This window comes from Dermacentor albipictus, chromosome 1, assembly GCF_038994185.2.
Source record: "Dermacentor albipictus isolate Rhodes 1998 colony chromosome 1, USDA_Dalb.pri_finalv2, whole genome shotgun sequence".
Taxonomy (NCBI): domain Eukaryota; kingdom Metazoa; phylum Arthropoda; class Arachnida; order Ixodida; family Ixodidae; genus Dermacentor; species Dermacentor albipictus.
Window position 1 is genome coordinate 291651588 of NC_091821.1, and position 18087 is coordinate 291669674.

General features: G+C 45.8%; 1 long non-coding RNA gene across 1 annotated transcript; it reads right to left on the reverse strand.

The window, feature by feature from the left end:
* Window positions 1-1412: 1412 nt before the first annotated feature.
* LOC135919198 (uncharacterized) lies at window positions 1413-17807 on the reverse strand. The gene is made up of 3 exons (XR_010569917.1): window positions 17731-17807; window positions 8553-8660; window positions 1413-2624 (listed from the first exon to the last, which is right to left on the reverse strand). It is a non-coding gene; the product is annotated as an uncharacterized lncRNA (long non-coding RNA).
* Between the last annotated feature and the right edge of the window lie 280 nt (window positions 17808-18087).

An 18087-nucleotide genomic window follows, 5' to 3' on the forward strand; every position in this document is an offset into this window, starting at 1 on the left:
GGTGCGGTACCTTGTCAAACGCTTTTGCAAAATCTAAAAATATCGCGTCTGTTTGGAGGTTAGAATCTAAGTTAGTGTGAATATCATGCAGGAAAATGGCCAGTTGTGTTTCGCAGGAAAAGCCTTTGCGGAACCCATGCTGTGAAGAATGAAAGTATTTGTTCGAGTCGAGAAATTTCATGATTGCTGTGTACATGACGTGTTCCATGAGCTTACAGGGCACACTCGTTAATGAAATGGGGCGATAATCAAGCGGGCAATTCCTGTCACCTGATTTGTGGATGGGAACAACCTTCCCCACCTTCCAGTCATGTGGTACTTCACCAGTTGAAAGTGACTGCGAGAATAGCATACAAAGAAACACTGCGGTGACGTGTTTAGTATTCTTTAACAGTTTCGAGTTAATGTTATCCACGCCGGCTGACGATGTGAGTTTAACGTTGTCAATTAATGATGAGATACCATCTGGGGAAAATGTAATGGTTGGCATAACGCTTGTTTCGTTAGTACGCGAAGAAAAGTTGCTAACAACATCGCTCGTGTTGTGGAAATACTAACGAAACTTCCATTTTTTTCTTCCCTTGAGCGTCAAAAAATTGCTTTATAACTGTCTCTTCCTGTCCCATCTGAAATACTGTCATTTAGTCTGCGGAAACACCCCGATGTCTAACATCACAAAACGTATTCTATTGCAGAAGAAAACAGTGCGCGCTATCGCCAATTCTTCATATGACGCTCATACGCAGGATCTTTTTAGCGCCCTTAATTTACAACCGGTTACCTACATATATCGTAGTATTTTACTCCAGCGTTTCACTACTGCGGAAAAACAGAACGCGAAATTTTTCGAGCATTTATCTCTATTGACAATGAATTCTAACATTTACAACACACGTCACAGAGAAACATGGTACGTTCCTAAAGCGCGCACTAACTACGGTCAACAAATGTTACGCTACACACTGCCATCTTTGTTAAACTCATTGGAAACTCAATAGACACCTATCGCTCCTTTTAATACGCTCATTGTGTATTCCTTTTTTTTCTTTTTTTGGGTCTGGTATACACTGACGCCATGAACGCTTAACCAATTTTCTCTGCTTGTCAACAACTTATTATTTATAGATGTGAATTTCAAGGCTGTATAATTTGTGTCATTTCATACTATTCGCTTCCTGTAATACAATTTCTCGCAGCATTCTATTGTTGATTTCTTTACCCGTATGCAGTTCTGTTATACAATGTTCACTAATGTTCACATTTTTTTTCTCGTTTATCCATCATTGTATGTTTGTGTTCTCTTTATTTTGCACAGTGCCATTTTTGTAGGGGGTACAGACCCCGTCAAGCCGAATTCATTTGGCTTTTTGTCTGTACTCCTGTCATCTGTACATGTATAGGTGCAAATAAACTTGAATTAAGACTTGAATTGAATTGAAAGCACATGCTTGTTCTTCCATCTTACGAGACGGTATCCAAAAGTTTTAATTATCACCAAAAATAAAAATAAAAACATAGAATAGTCACTTGCACTAGTCAAAGTTAGTTTTTCTCCGCGTTGTCTCGCTCCAGAATCACACATTTTTACCAGTGTTTCTTCACCCATTTCAAACCCTCTTCGTAGGAGCCCTCCGCTTTGCTCTAAAACCACTGTTCCACCTCGAAAATGACATCCTCTCTGTCGTCAAATCGTCGACCAGGAAGGCGTGTCTTCATCTCAGGAAAGAGGAAGAAGTAGCTTGGTGCAAGATCAGGCGAATAAGGGGGATGCTGCAAAAGTTCATAGCCGAACCAGTGGGAGGCTGCAACGGATGCTTGGGTCATATGGACGGGTGCATTGTCGGCCAGGAGACGAATGCCTTTGCTGATTATGCCGCGACATATTTCTTTCAATTCATCCAGCAGTTTCTCCAGAAGCTTTCAGTAGCAATCGCTGTTCAGTGTCTCACCCTTCGGAAGATAATCGGTTAAGATTACCGGACGGCTATACCTAAAAATGGACAGCATCACCTTCCCGACATATTTCTGTACCTTCGCCTTTTTGTGTGGAGGGAGGATGAATGTTTCCACTCCATGCTCATTTCTTTGGTCTCCGGATTGCAGAGGTATACCTAGCACTCGTTCATATTGACGAGATGGGCCAAAAAATCGTCGCGATTCCACTCCAGCAGAGTCATATTCTTCTGGGAATGGTCGTGGCGAATTTGCTTTTGAAAAGGTGTCAACTAGCGAGGTACCCAGCGTGCAGACACGTTATTCATCTGCACTTCCTAATGAGTATTCCTCCCTGCAGTTTACCAACTTAGTCCAGTCGCCGCCATCACTCTTTCTACTGTCGATCTCCTGCCGTCGAGGATAACGGCCTCCACCTTCTTCACTATGGTAAGATCATCCTTGATTGAGGGTCTACCCGCTCGTGGCTCGTCTGTCAGGGACATGTGACCATTTTGACAATTCCTCTTCGATCTCACAACCGGGTCCTATAATTGGTTTTCATTCCATTAGAAAGCTTTCATTTCGCCATGGATTTGGCATGTGTTGTGTTGTTGCCCTTCAAATGGAGGAACTTTCCGACACTTCGAGCTTCAATTTGGTTCATCATGCAGGTTCATGTCGTCTACAGCCTGTGAAAAGAAAACAATTTTAGAGAAAGAATTGATATTTGCACAAGTATGCATGACAATGACAATGACAAAAATTTTATGTAAACCTCTCGTTGACTTCTTCATTATCATTAAAACTTTGGATACCCCTTCGGATATCTCGATTTATAAGCGCGTGTTCTACGGCATCCTGATATTGCTTCCAAAAGTAATGAGCGGCCCTTTCAGTTATCGCAAAACGTTTCTTTCCTGCATTCGTTTATTCCTCTTAAATACTTTCTCATGGTAGCTTCCTTTTCCATCACCGCCATCCATGAGATTATTGGAGCCAATCTGACTTTCCGCTGACATTCTTTGTTCCTGCGTTGCTCACCCTACATGCCGCATACTTGCTGGTCAGGTTCCTAGTTCTTTTCCTCCAGTGTGAATCAATGTTTTTCCTGTACAGATACCTCAACACTATCCCAGCCCATTCACATTCTTCTATATATATTCCTCAATCATTCTTCATAATCAATTTTTCTGTGAGCTTCTCTCACTTCAAAATTTATCCAGCCTATATCACCCTGCACAGCTTCATTTGTAGTCTTCCCGTGAGCGCCCAATGCGAGGCGTCCCACTGACCTTTGGTTGCCATCGAGTCCTGGTTGTAGCCCTGATTTCAAGCAAACAACCTTATTTCCGAAAGTAATTCCTGGAACCATTACACTTTTCCACATACCCCGGAGCACCTCGTACCTAATGTATCCCCATAGCGCTTTGTGCTCAATTATGACTGCATTTCTCATCCTCTTTACCATTATTAATTTAATTTTTCCTGTGTTTCCACCTATCTATTGCCTTAGTTCATCCATATACCAAGGTATATACATCCTTTTACCCAAAGTATTTCCACGCCCTGTGTTGCTCCTGTAGGTTCACTTTTTTAATTAAATACCATAACGCCTAATTTTCTAACGCTAAATTTCATACCAAAATTGTCGTCTTCCTGTCCACAGATTTTAGCCAGACGTTGAAAAGCACATGGCTTGTTAGCTAGCTACACAAGGTTGTCCGAATAAAGTCAGCCTGGAAGCTGCTGCTCGATTACTGTACCCGCCTGTTTGTATGAGAGGTTGACCCCAATATTACTTCCTTTTAGCGCCTTCTCCATTCTCACCGTGTGCATCATAAAAAGCAGTGGGGATAAAACATGCCCCTGCCTCAGTGCCTTATTTATTTATCAATTTATTTATTTATTTATTTATTTATTTATTTATTTATTTATTTCACATACCCTCAAGTGCCAAGACATTACAGAGGGGAGTGCGGCACATGCGAAAAACAGTAACTTCGATTACTACAAGTTTCAGTTTCAGGTTATTATGCTTTAAATACAATGCTTTGGAAAGATACAATATGCAGACGAGGATCCCAAGTCAAAGACTGCAACGGGGCCCTCTATAATGCAAGCGACATGTACAGTGGGCGTAATCATTTAGACATGAACTAAGGGGGATAATATGAGTTTTAAATTATTTTGACACGTGCACTTGTCTTTATCGGGTGACACGTTTCACCACCTAACAGATGTTATCGCACAGCGCAGGACGCGCCTGCATATATCGGAAGTTTCTGGAATGTTATCGATGGTTCCATCCGCTGTCTGCGACTGAACCTTGTGAAAACTGATTGCATGTGTGCGCGACGGGAATAATGTAGAACTTTGTTGAAGACGCGCGGGTCCCAACGATTAGTCTGGAACATTCGACGATTGATGTATAAAAGCCGACGCGCTTGACCCGTTGATCATGTTTTCGACGATCGCCGACCGTGTTCGCCGCTATCGCTATGCTATAATTGTAGCCTGTTTTGTGGGCGCAGGTTCGCCCAAGCAAAGTTCGTTTCGTCGTTCACAGTATTGATACTGTGTTCTTCAACGTCACCACCACGTGACACATGGTAGAGGTGATTTACGTTCACGTACCGGACACCCCCGACAAGCCGTAATCCAAGCCCGGATTGAAAAGACAACACCAACGTCGTCCCAGAACATCGAGCAAGCAGCCGGCTACAGCAGCTGCCCCGAAACACGGTCTTCTACCAGATATGACCAAGGAGACAGTCCAAGAAGATCGCCTAGAAACGGCCAAGAAGACATCCCCAATGGCAGCCGCAGTGGCCCCAATAATTCTTCAGCAGCCCAGGGAACCACCGATGATCCAAAGTTCCACATTTGAGGACCCGGAAAGCTGGCTGGAGACGTATGAGAGGATCACTACATTTAACAGTCGGGAGAGAGACGACAGGCTGCGACATGTCTATTTCGCGTTGGAGGACGCCACCAAGACGTGGTACGAGAATCTAGAAGCCACCTTGACGATGTGGGACCTGTTCCGAAGCGACTTCCTGCGAACATTTACAAGCGTCGTGCAAAAAGAGCGAGCCCCAGCTCTACTGGAGGCCAGAGCGCAGCTGCCGAATGAGATGATCGCGATTTTCGCTGAAGAAATGAGCCGTCTGTTCCACCACGCCGACCCGGAAATGTCCGAGGAGAAGAAAGTCCGCCTGCGTGGTGTAAAAGCGCAACTTTTCGCTGCAATGGTAAGATGCCCACCGAAGACCGTCTACGAGTTTCTTCGTGAAGTGACGAGCATCGAGAAGACACTGGAAATGCGGAACCGGCAATTCGACCGCCACACCAAGCCAATAAGCTATGCCGGGGTTCAATCACTGACTACCGACGACCTGCGCGAGACCATCAGGGCAGTCGTACGGGAAGAGCTTCAGAAGATCTTCCCTTCATCGCAACCTCAAGTGGCCTCAATCGCCGAAATTGTCAAAGAAGTCCAGCGATCGCTTGGAGTCCCCGAGGTGCAACCACAATTATCGCAGCCCCAGCCAGAAGAGATGACCTACGCCGCCGTCGCCTGCCGTCAAGGTCCCCATCCACGACGGCGCCAAGGCCCTCTAACGCTGCAATTCCGTCGACCGCCACCGCCACCGCCAGCACGCCCACCCGTCGCCCAGCGCAGCTACCCTAGGAAGACAGACGTCTGGTGGGCTCCGGACCCCCGCCCGCTCTGCTACAACTGCGGAGAAGCGGATCACGTCTCCCGACGACGCCCATACCGGGAGATGGGACTGCGAGGGTTCACCGTCAATGCCCCGCACCCGCAGCAAGGTGAACGCCCTCACAATATCGCCAACCACCTCGCCGATAAGCAGTGGAGCTCTCGATGCCCGTCGCGTTTGCCATCACCATGTCACCACCTGTCGCCACAGCGCCGTCCATACACTGGTCCAGCCCGAGGCCGGTCCGTGAGCCAATATCCGGAAAACCAAAAGCAGCAACCGATGGGATTCTGGTTGCTGTTCGTCGAACTGACGACGATCCTCCGCCACCTACGAAGATTACGAAGAGACTACCTCGACGACATAAGGACAGGCCGCCATCCTGACGACGACACATACCAGCCACAGGTTAACACGACGCAGCCGTTATCCGACGCCAAGATCCACCTGTAATGCAAGACAAAGAACCACCGACCTCGACGAGCTTCTCGACGGCCACGCAGCCACCGCCTTAGTCGGTATAGAGGCTGATTACTCCGTCATGAGTGGACACATCCCCACCCAGTTGAAGAAAGTTAAAACTACGTAGGAAGGCCTTCAAATTCGGACCGCTGGAGGACACCTCATAACGCCGACTGGAATGTGCACGGCAAGAATTACCATTCACGAACGGACTTACCCTGCCACCTTCGTTATCCTCCAACAGTGTTCACGATACGTCATTCTCGGCATGGACTTCCTGAACCAACATGGCGCAATCATCGACCTGAAGTCGAAGTCAATAATGCTGTGGGAAGATCATGTGGTACCGCCGGAGAGCCTTCCTAGTCACCGCGCCTTGAATGCGCTCGAAGATCGAGTGAGCATTCCGCCTAGCTCGAGCATTGTTAGTTCGGTTGGCACCGAAACACCCGCTGACGTAGACGGCGCCATCGAAGGCGACGAACGTCCACTCCTCGACCGTGAAATTTGCGTCGCAAGAGGGATCGCCCGACTGCACAGAGGAAACACGAAAATGTTGCTGACAAACTTCAGCCAGGAGGCCAAGCAGACCAACAAGGGCACGGCGATCGCATACATCGAGGAAATTCTGGAAACCACCAATGCGTTTGTCCTCTCGGATTCTGCCGCATCTATCCCGACGACCGTAGTTCCCGAGCCAGACTTCGACATAAATCCAATTCTACCTGTGATTAAGCAGCAACAGCTCAGACTTCTGCTTCGACGAAGAGTGCTTTTCGACGTCATCATGGATTCGATGAACCCCAGTCGCAAAGCATCGCATAATAACCGAAGAGTGCACTTGAGCACTCCGCCAGAGCCCTTACCGAGTTTCGACGCGAAAACGTTAAGCTATAAGGCACCAAGTCGATTAAATGCTGCGCGACGACATCATCCAGCCGTCCAAAAGCCCGTGGGCATCTCTTGTATTCTTGGTGAAGAAAAAGTGCGGAACCCTTCGTTTCTGCTTCGATTATCGTCGCCTGAACAAGATCATGAAGAAGGACGTATACCCCTTCCCACGAATAGGCAACGCATTGGATCGGCTCTGCAACGCTAAATACTTCTCGTCAATGGACGACAAGTGTGGCTATTGGCAAATAGAAGTCGACGACAGAGATCGCGAAAAGACGGCCTTCATCACCACAGATGGCCTCTACGAGTACAAGGTTATGCCATTCGGACTGTGCTCGATGCCTACAACATTCCAGCATGGGATAGACACGGTGTTAGCAGGATTGAAGGGGCAGACCGGTCTCGTTTACTTGGATGACGTCGTCTTCTTCGCCGGAAATTTCGACGATCACATCAGGCGGCTTGCGGCAGTACTAGATGCCATCAAGTCATCAGGGCTGAGTCTGAAGCCGGAAAAGTGCCGCTTCGCTTACGAAGAGCTTTTGTTCCTAGGCCACGTAACCAGCAAATCTGGTGTCCACCCTGACCTGCAAAAAACATCTTCCATCGCACAGCTCCCGCAACCCATCGACAAGAAGGCAGTGCGTAGATTCCTTGGCATGTGTGCCTACTACAGGCGCTTCGTCAAGGAATTTTCACGCATCGCTGAGCCGTTGACACGTCTAACGAAATGTGGTGTTGAGTTCAAGTCGGAAACGCCGCAGGCCGACGCACTTGAAGAACTCAAATGACGCATGCAGTCGCCGCCGGTACTTGCGCACTTCGACGAGTACACCGATACAGACATGTTTTTTGCTGCAGTTTAGGTCCTTTCGTAAGAAGATTTTTGCATCCTTAGGAATGCTGGCATTGCCCAGCAGCGCCAGGTCTTTCGTTGCTACTGTTGTCAGCTCTGTTGCCGATACAAAAATCCATACTGACGCCAGTAGCCTATAGGCATCGGTGCCGTTATAGTCCAGAGGAGAAATGGAGTCGAACAGGTGATAGCTTACGCTAGCCGTTCGCTGTCAAAAGCGGAATGCAACTATTGTACGACCGAAAAGCAATGCCTTGCCATCGTTTGGGCTACTGCTAAATTTCGCCCTTATCTATATGGCAGGCCATTCAACGTCGTCAGCGACCATCACGCGTTGTGTTGGCTAGCGAATATAAAGGATCCTTCAGGACGACTGGCGCAGTGCAGCCTCAGACTACAATAATACAACATCACTGTAACCTACAAGTCCAGACGAAAACACTCTGATGCCAATTGCCTATCACGTGCCCCCATTGACCCGCCGCCGCAAGATGATGAGAATGACGACGCCTTCCTTGGAATGATAAGCGCGGAAGACTTCGCTGAACAGCAACGGGCAGACCCGAAGCTAAATGGCCGCGTCGAGGATTTGGAAGGGCACACCAACGATGTCCCTAGGGCTTTTAAGCGCGGATTATCTTCCTTCATGATTGAAAACAATCTACTAGTGAAGAAGAACTCACCATTCCCCTTCCAACTACCTTCTTCTTGTTCCCTCGGCGCTGCGTCCAAAAGTACTGCGTGCCTTGCATGACGATCCTACCGCCGGGCACCTCGGCTTCTCCCGGACGCTACGAAGGATAAAAGACAGGTATTACCGGCCGCGCCTAACCGCCGACGTCGCTCGTTGTGTCAAGACATGCTGAGGCTGTCAGCGATGCAAGACACCACCCACAAGGCCAGCGGATTACTACAGCTGATCAAGCCTCCTTGCCGACCTTTTCAGGAGATAGGGATGGACTTGTTGGGACCGTTTCCGACGTCAAGATCCGGAAATAGGTGGATCGTCGTGGCGACGGACTACCTCACCCGCTTCTCTTGAACCTAATGCTCTGCCGAAAGGTAGCGCAGCCAAAGCGGCAAAATTTTTCGTCGAACGCGTCCTGCTGCGACATGACGCCCCAGAAGTCCTCATCACCGACAGAGGAACGGCCTTTACAGCGGAGTTCACCCAAGCCATTTTTCAGTACAGTCAGACAAGGCACAGGAAGACAACTGCCTACCACCCACAAAGAAATGGTCTTACGGAGCTCCTGAATAAAACCCTCGCCGACACGCTAGCAATATACGTCGACGTCGAACACAAGACCTGGGATGCCGTCCTGCCGTACGTAGCCTTCGCTTACAGCACGGCGGTGCAAGAAACAACACAGATTACACCGTTTAAGCTGGTTTACGGCAGGAACCCGACGACGACGCTCGACGCCATGCTGCCGCACGTCACTGACGAGGAGAATCTTGACGTCGCTACGTGCCTCCAGTGCGCCGAAGAAGCCCGACAGCTCGCCCGCCTGCGGATCAAGAACCAGCAGCGTACCCACAGCCGACACTACAACCTCCGATGACCGGAAGTTGTCAGAGGTTGTCACCAGAGCTTGGTGACCATGTTTGGATTTCGACCCTGATACGTCGACGTGGACTCAATGAGAAACTATTGCGACACTATTTCGGACCCTACAAGATCATCCGACGTGTTGGCGAACTGGACTATGAGGTCGTGCCAGACGGCATTTCGCAGTCGCAGCGGCGCCGGGCACGATCTGAAGTGGTCCACGCAGTGCGTCTGAAGCCCTTTTACGCACGCTGACGAACTTATTTTGTTGTGTTCTTTTCGACGAGTGCTTTCTTTATTTGGTTTGTTTGCAGCATCGGGTTGATGCTGTTAAAGGGTGGGTATTGACTCGTGTACTTGTCTTGATTGGGTGACACGTTTCACCATCTAACAAAAGTTATCGCACAGCGCAGGACGCGCCTGCATGTATCGGAAGTTTCTGGAATGTTATCGATGGTTCCATCCGCTGTCTGTGGCCGAACCTTGTGAAAACTGATTGCATGTGTGCGCGACGCGAATAATGTAGATCTTTGTGGAAGACACGCGGGTCCCAGTGATTAGTCTAGAACATTCGACGATATATGTTAAAAGCCGACGCGCTTGACCCGTTTATCAGATTTTTGACGATCGCCGACCGTGTTCGCCGCTATCATTGTCCTATAATTGTAGCCTATTTTGTGGACACAGGTTCTCCCAACAAAAGTTAGTTTTGTCGTTCACATTGTTGCTACTGTGTTCTTCAACGTCACCACCACGTGACAATATGAACCTAGCGACACCTGAACTGGACAAAAGGAAAATACAGCGCTACAGCACATGGACAAATACAGCGCATGTGGTCACGTGGTCACAGTTGAAAAAAAAGCAACTAAAGTTTCGTGGAAAAGTGCGTTGTCTTCGATTGACGCGATATCATGAGGAAGGTGGTTCCAGTGATTCGTTATATGTGGAATAAATGAATATAAAAGCATGTTTGTGTGACAAAAAGTGCTCTTGCTTTATGACGGTGATCAACTCGAGAGGACAGATAAGTAGGTTTTAGAATGAGCTCACTGCTAAGGATATGATGATGAAATAACTGAAATTTAAGCTCAATTTAGGCTAACCCTCGATAAACTAAGAATCGATAACAATGTGTACACATACAATGCAGCGTCCGCCGCTGTAATCCCCCTACCCGATAGCAAAGACCTAGGCTGGGAACACGTGCCTTTAAGAAAAAACCCAATTCACTACACGAGCCTATCCTGTCCTCACACCAATCTATATCATCAACTAACATCCGTAGCATTCTTCCTAAACGCAATGAGGTTTCGTCATACTTAGACGACTGCGAATGTGATGTATTGGCACTTACGGAAACTTGGCTCAGCTCTGAACTTACGGATGGCGAAGTACTACCCGATTCTACTGTTTACACTATCTATCGCAGAGATAGGGACGACAGGAGAGGTGGTGCGGTATTGCTCGCCATAAAAAAACATATCCCGTCATTTCTTGTGCCGATGTCATCCAGTCTCGAAATTCTGTGGGTCATCGTAACATTTCTCCAATCGAATACAATTTATGGTGCATGCTACAGACCACCTGATAGCTCCTACAATTTCCTTTCCGAATTGCACGATAACATTACGTCTATTCGATCCAAATATAACAAAGCTGATATTTTTCTTCTCGGTGACTAACTTTCGAGAGATTGACTGGCAAAACTTGTGAGTTCGTTCAACTAACACTTGATTTTTCACTTGTGCAATTAACAAACCAGCCTACTCGTATCAATAATATTTTAGATCTTGTTCTATCATCCGCGCCCAAGGGGGTTAACGCTATCACTTTTACGGATGGGTTCAGTGATTACCGGTTGTTACAATTCACAGTTCATACACCTTCATGCTCACGTCACCCGAAAACTAATCAAGTATTTGATTACAAAAGAGCAAACGTCAGCGCTATTAACGATGGTATGGAAAGCTTCACGTCCTCATTCTTAGCAATTTTTTCTGAGCGGACAGTGAACGAGAATTGGTGCCTGTACAAAGAAAAGTTAATGGAATTAGCACATGCGCATATACCAAAGGTTTCATTTCGCGTTAACTTATTGAAACTATGGTTCACTAAAGCTCTTCTTACTCTAGAGAATAAAACGAAGCATCTTTACAGGACGGCCAAACGTGTTGACACACCTGCATCTTGGAGTAAACATAAGTCTTGTGATGCAGCCTACTGTAATGCCCTGCGTCAAGCCAAGCTAAAGTATTTCTCTTGCGATCTGCAATCACTGCTTCAAAACAACCCCCAAAATTTTGGAAAACGATCTGTCCCGTTAAAGATTCCGACATTTCACAACTACTTGATAGCTATGGCTTGCCGATTGCGCGAGAGCTTTCAGCATCTATCAAAATCAAATCAAATCAAATGTTTTATTTCCAACAAACTTTTTGGGGGTCCTCCAGGCGAAAAGGTGCGACATACAGCTTGAATGTGCCTGAAGGCCCTCACATGGCAGCAGTACAAATACAAGTACAATATACAAATACAATACAACGTATTGTTACAAATACAATGGGTTACATTTACAATAGTTACAAAGATCACATTTCAAAAATTTCTTTACAAAAATATGCTCTAAGCTGTTTTCGAGTCAAGGTATTTGTCATAACAATTTCTTTCCCAAATTTATTTAACAGTGAAGGTAGCGTGTGTCTTAGCGACTGCATGTACGTTAACAATTACTTCACGTCCGTATTTATAAAGGAAGACCATTCAAATACACCAACACCCATCGAACTCGATTGTACATACATGGCCCCCATCAATATAACAACCACTGGTGCTGCTGAGCAGATCAACAACCTCAAGATGTCAACTTCTTCCGGCATGGACGGTATGAACTCAAAAATCTTAAAATATACTGTAACTTCCTCTAGCACAGTCCTTTCCTGCTTGTTTCAACAGTCCCTCTCAGCAGGGGAAGTTCCGTATGACTGGAAGGTCGGTAAAGTTATACATTTCTTTTAATCTGGCGATAAAAGCGCTGCTAGCAATTACCGGCCAATATCACTAACAAGCGTTCCCGGTAAGTTACTAGAACACATAATCTTTTCAAACGTAGCAAATCACTTGGAAACTAAGAAGTTCTTTAAACATCAGCATGGTTTTTATAAAGGACTATCATGTGAAATGCAACTATTCGAATTGACTGCGGATATTTTCCTAAACATGGATAAGGGCATACAAACAGCTTCCATTTTCAGAGACTTCGCTAATGCTTTCGATCGCGTTGCTCATTGCCGTCTCATAGCTAAACTCCCATGCTTAAACATCGATTCCTTAACAGTATCTTGGATAAAAAATTTCTTGTCATTACCTAAGCAATTCACCGTCGTCGATAACTTTATTTCCATTATCAGCGATGTAACATCTGGTGTACCACAAGGAAGCGCACTCGGGCCATTACTTTTTTCTGATCTATATTAACGACCTGCCATCCGAAATAACGTCATCCATTCGCTTGTTCGCAGACGATTGTGTGACCTATCGTGAAATCTGCGCACCTTCCGATCACGTCGCTCAACAACGAGATCTTGACCGTATTAATAACTGGTGCTCTTCTTGGCAAATGACTCTATGCACTGATAAATGCAAACTAATAACATTCACCCGCAAAAAGACATTTTCCGCTTTAGATTACTCGCTTGATAAGAATCCCGTCACACGCACCAACTCATACAAGTACCTCGGCATTCTCCTTACACCTAACCTGTCATGGTCTGCGCACATCGAAAAAATAACCGCGAAAGCTTCACGTACGCTCGGCTATCTTAAACGCAACATTCGTGATGCTCCTGTCCTCACCAGACAAATCATTTATCAGAGTTTTGTAAGGCCACAACTGGAATTCGCAGCCCCTATCTTGTCACCTCGCCAAGCTTACTTAATCCCGCCTCTCGAATCAGTCCAAAACCGCGCCGCCCGCTTCATTGCTAGAGATTATCACCGCGACTCTAGCGTGACTAGCATTAAGTCATCTTTATCTCTCTCATCTTTTGAATCACGAAGAACCATAGGATTGCTTTGTCTATTTCACAAGATAATCCATAGCCCGCGACTGTCCACTCTGCCGCTCACTCGTCCATCACGTACATCTCGGCGTTTGCATAATGATCTCAGTTTCCAGCGTATCTTTGGCCGAACAAATGCTTTCAATTCTTCCGCGTTACCACGTGCCACTCAACATTGGAATAACCTACCAAACGACATAGTTGACATTCTTGACCCAGTATCCTTCAAAGCACGCTTATGCATATTATTTCCATAATTCGTCACAACTAAACCATACTGCGCACCTTAGTAAATACTTGTAGCGAAGTTGTATAGGTTTTTCTTTTTGTTTTGTTGGAATGTTTGTTTTGAATTGCTTTAACACTATTACAGACTTGTTCTTTCACCTTCACCTGCTACCATTTGTAAAATTTCTTGGTACTCCTTTTTGTTGCTTCACACAGTCGTTCGTTTCATTTATCGCGTTATTTATATTGTTAGATATTTGTTCTTTCATGTTTACTCGCTAACAATGTATAATTTCTTTTTCCTCCTTTCTTTTTGCAAATTCCCTGTATCCTCCCCTCACGCAATACTCCTTCGGGAGCCTGTGAGGTAAATGAATAACTAAATAAAAAATAGGCATAAGAAAAAAGCCTTTCTGCTTAGTGATAAAGATGGTATAGAGAATTTGCTTTTCATACAAGATATGCTAGAAGTACGATCGTAGTTTGCGTGGATGAAGCGAGTGCAATTATTCTGAACCATTTCAAGCGAACGAGAGTAGCATTGTATGTGTCCCAAATAGAAACAGCGTATGCCAACTTAGATCGAACTAGTGTTTTATGTAGTAGTATAGTTTCATTGATGAAGGGGATGTGCAAATGTTTCGCCGTAAGTAGCCTAACATACGATTTGCGTTATTGATGTGAACTTTCTCCTCGCTGCTCATCCCTTCCCATTCAACGCAAACGGTATTTTCTAGGTCAATCGCTTTCAAAGGCTGTATACAATCGTCGCCTAAGCATTCCCTTTCCTGAGTATTGCACAAAATGTTGCAGTCTACGTTGTCCTCCGCTCCTGCAACGTCTAAAAAGGCCACATAGAACGGTCTCGTTTCAACTCCTGTATTCAAATACACTGGGTAAGGACATGTAGGTTGTCATCCAAAATACCTACCTATTATGAAACCACTCTGAAGTTATCCCAAAATACAAATATTCTCTGCCCATACTGGCAGGTTTAACTTAATTGCATGCATTCCTAACCTGTATATTGAAATTGTAATGGTAAATGGTCTATGCGAGTGGATTCTATCTGTCTCCCCCACCTTTACAAATAAATTCATTCTACGTCGTGGCGAACTGTCTGGTATTCGCCTATCTTTTACACTTTTTCTACTGCTTTCACCACAGCTTCCTTACTTTTTCTCCTAGTTCATCAACCAGCCTAATGGGAACCTCGTGTAGCCCTGTGGCTGTGCGCTTAGGAATTTTCTCTTCGGCTTTCTTCCAGTTGAAATTTGTCAACACCAGCTCCTTTTTATCTGTTTCTCTTTCATGCCCCTTTATTCCTTAACTAGAACCTCATAGTTGTCTTGGAAAGATTCGGCTGTTATTTTCGGATGTAATTTAATGCCGCGTCCCCTTCCAGTTTGTTTCCATCCTTGTCAAAGATATGATGTGTTCAAAAATAACGTACAGCGCAAAGGACAAGGACAGTGATAGACGACATACACAGCGCTGACTTCCAACAAGATTTTATTGCGTCGCCACATCGTGTGTATATATACAAGAAGAGGCATGCGCAGAAAATATTTTCTGCGCATGCCTCTTCTTGTATATATACACACGATGTGGCGACGCAATAAAATCTTGTTGGAAGTCAGCGCTGTGTATGTCGTCTATCACTGTCCTTGTCCTTTGCGCTGTACGTTATTTTTGATCATGAATTACCAACTAGCCCAAGCAACCACCCTAGTTCACTTCATATGATGTGTTGTTCCAGACGGCCTGCCTAATAATTTTAAGTGATTCCAAAATCTTCTACATGCGGCCTTTTTTTCTCACGTATTTCAGACAACCAACGTTCACTTTCACCTTTTATTATTGCTTGCACCAGTATTTAAACTATATGCTTTTTTCTCTCGGTATATTTCCCATTTACTGGCCGCTTCATCCTACGGCAACTGCGAATTCTTCGCCGGCGTGTGCTCTTGGTATTCTTTCTTTCGTTCAGCGACCGATTCTCGTAGCTGCCAATTCCACCAGCTTTTCGGTTTCTTATTTCCTTTCCAACGCGCAGTGGTAAAAAGAGTGCTTTGCTTGATGTAGAGTAGAAAGGTACTTTTTATCTGCTTCATAATATTTCTCCCATGCTTTTGGTTGATCTCTAATCTTTGCTACCCGGAATAGACGTTTCTTTTTATTTTCAAGCCTTTTTAATGTTTTCGTAAACCATGGTTTGTGGCGACTAGCTCTGAAACTTACTTTAGGTATAAATTTATCGGTTAATTCCTTCAGCTTTTCTTTAAAACGTGTCCAGTCGGCGTCAACATTATGGTGGTAGAAAGTTGTCTCAAATGTGGGAAAAAATGTGCGAAGGCCCTCATTTATCGCTTTATAATCGCCTTTGTCATACAACTGTATCGTTTTCTTGTACATTTCGCACTTTGTTGGTCGAAAAGAAAAGCCAGCGTGAATTACTTCGTGGTCACTTATTTCCTTGAGAGAATGGATGTACGAACGACTTTCGGGGTTGTTGGTTAATATTAGATCAAAGATATTGGATGTATCCTGTGAAACACGTGTTGCTTCAGAAACCAGCTGCGTCATGTTAAAATTGAGGCAGATTTCGAGGAAGTTCCTGGCTTCGGTTAGCCCTGTCGAAGAACACAAATTGTCAGTGTGCCAGTCTATTTGCGGGAAGTTAAAATCGCCAAATATTAGTATGTGTGCATTTGGGGGAGCAGCAATAAGCTGACACATGGTTTGGTTAAGCTGGGTGAGAAATTCGGAAGTAGTGTGGGGAGGTCTGTAACAAAGGCCTAGTAGTACGGTGTGTGGGCGTGATTGGATAGTCACCCATAATATTTCCAACAGTGACCGAATAATGATTACTGCACAAGACAATCGTTCGTGGAATGCAATCAGTATAGCACCACCGCGCGTAGATGCACGGTCATTGCGGTACACACGACAGTTTGGTAGGTCCGATAGCACTTCAGTATCGCTCACGTCGTCAGTGAGCCACGTCTCGGTAAGTATTAGTAGATTACTGCTAGAGGACCATACAATGCTAGATATACGTTCACGTTTTTGAAGAAAACTGCGGATGTTAGTGTAAATTGCAGGAAGTGAAAGATCATCGGTAGAGACAGCATTGGCTCGGTTCTTTTCTTTCTTTTTTTGGTGCTTCGTCTGCTATGATAATTCTTTTATGCTGTTAGTACTGTCGTCAAAGACTTAACAATTTTGGTTCATATACAGAGTTTTGAAACGGACGGAAAATGGCTTGCTCTTGCTTTTCGCAAAAGCAATTAGTTGTTTACGGGCATTTTGAACTGGGCGCGAGAAATCCTCACCGATGCCATAACTTGTCTCTTTGCGCATCCGGCCATTTGACAGTATTGCAGCTTTGGTCTTGTGAAATGCAAGCTTTACTATTATGGGCCGGCAGCGACCAGCTGAGGGACGGCCGAGGCGATGCGCACGCTCTGTATCTCTTGGTTCCAAGGTTAGCTGTAAATTGTCCCGGCAAAGGTTTGCGACCAATCCTCTGTTTCTGTGAATGTTTCCGAGGAGGAGGGGTCGGGGATGCAGTAGAAGATTAGGCTATTTCGCCTCGAACGGTTCTCGGCGTCATCCATACGGGCTTCCAGCTCCGAAACTCGAGAGGCAGAGCGCTCTGTGCCGGTGCGCATGATTTCAATGTCTTTCCGCAGTGGTACCAATGCCAGATAATGATTTTCGGGATCTGTTAGTCTTTCCTTCAATTTCCCTATTGTTTTGTCCGTATTGCCGAGTTGAGCTTTCAGGCCTTGTACTTCTGCGATTACCTGCCCTTGGCCATTAGTCAGATTACGCAATTCCGCGAGAAGGGCTTCAGTAGAAGGGCCAGGGTTAGATTCAATATCTCCAGCTTGGAGTAGTAGCGAGTGCATTACATTAACACATTCAGCAATAATAGTAATACAGTACCGTGGGCTCGGCAGCTGTACCAGGCAATAATTACTCGTTTTTTGCAAACATAACGTAAGGTTCACCAACCTGCATAGCAAAAGTGAACTGACTAGTGGCCCGTGCACTGGCACAGTCACCAAGCCCACAGGATTGCGCCAAAGATGCTTGTTCCTTTATAGCTGGTAGACTCGTTGCTGTCGACGATGATGCGGCAGCCCAAGCTCTGGAGAGTTCCGCTGTCCAGCCTGCCCCATGCGGCTTGGGCAGGAAATGCAGCCTGCCGACAGGTAGGAGCCGGGCAGTGGGTCCGTAGCTTCCAGGATCGGCGGGTCCGCATTCCGATGTTGTTTGCGATGCTGCATGCGCAAGCGCACGCAGCAGCAGGCGCACAACGCAGTAAACCATCTGCATAGCGAAAGTGAACTGCTTAGTGTCCCGTGCACT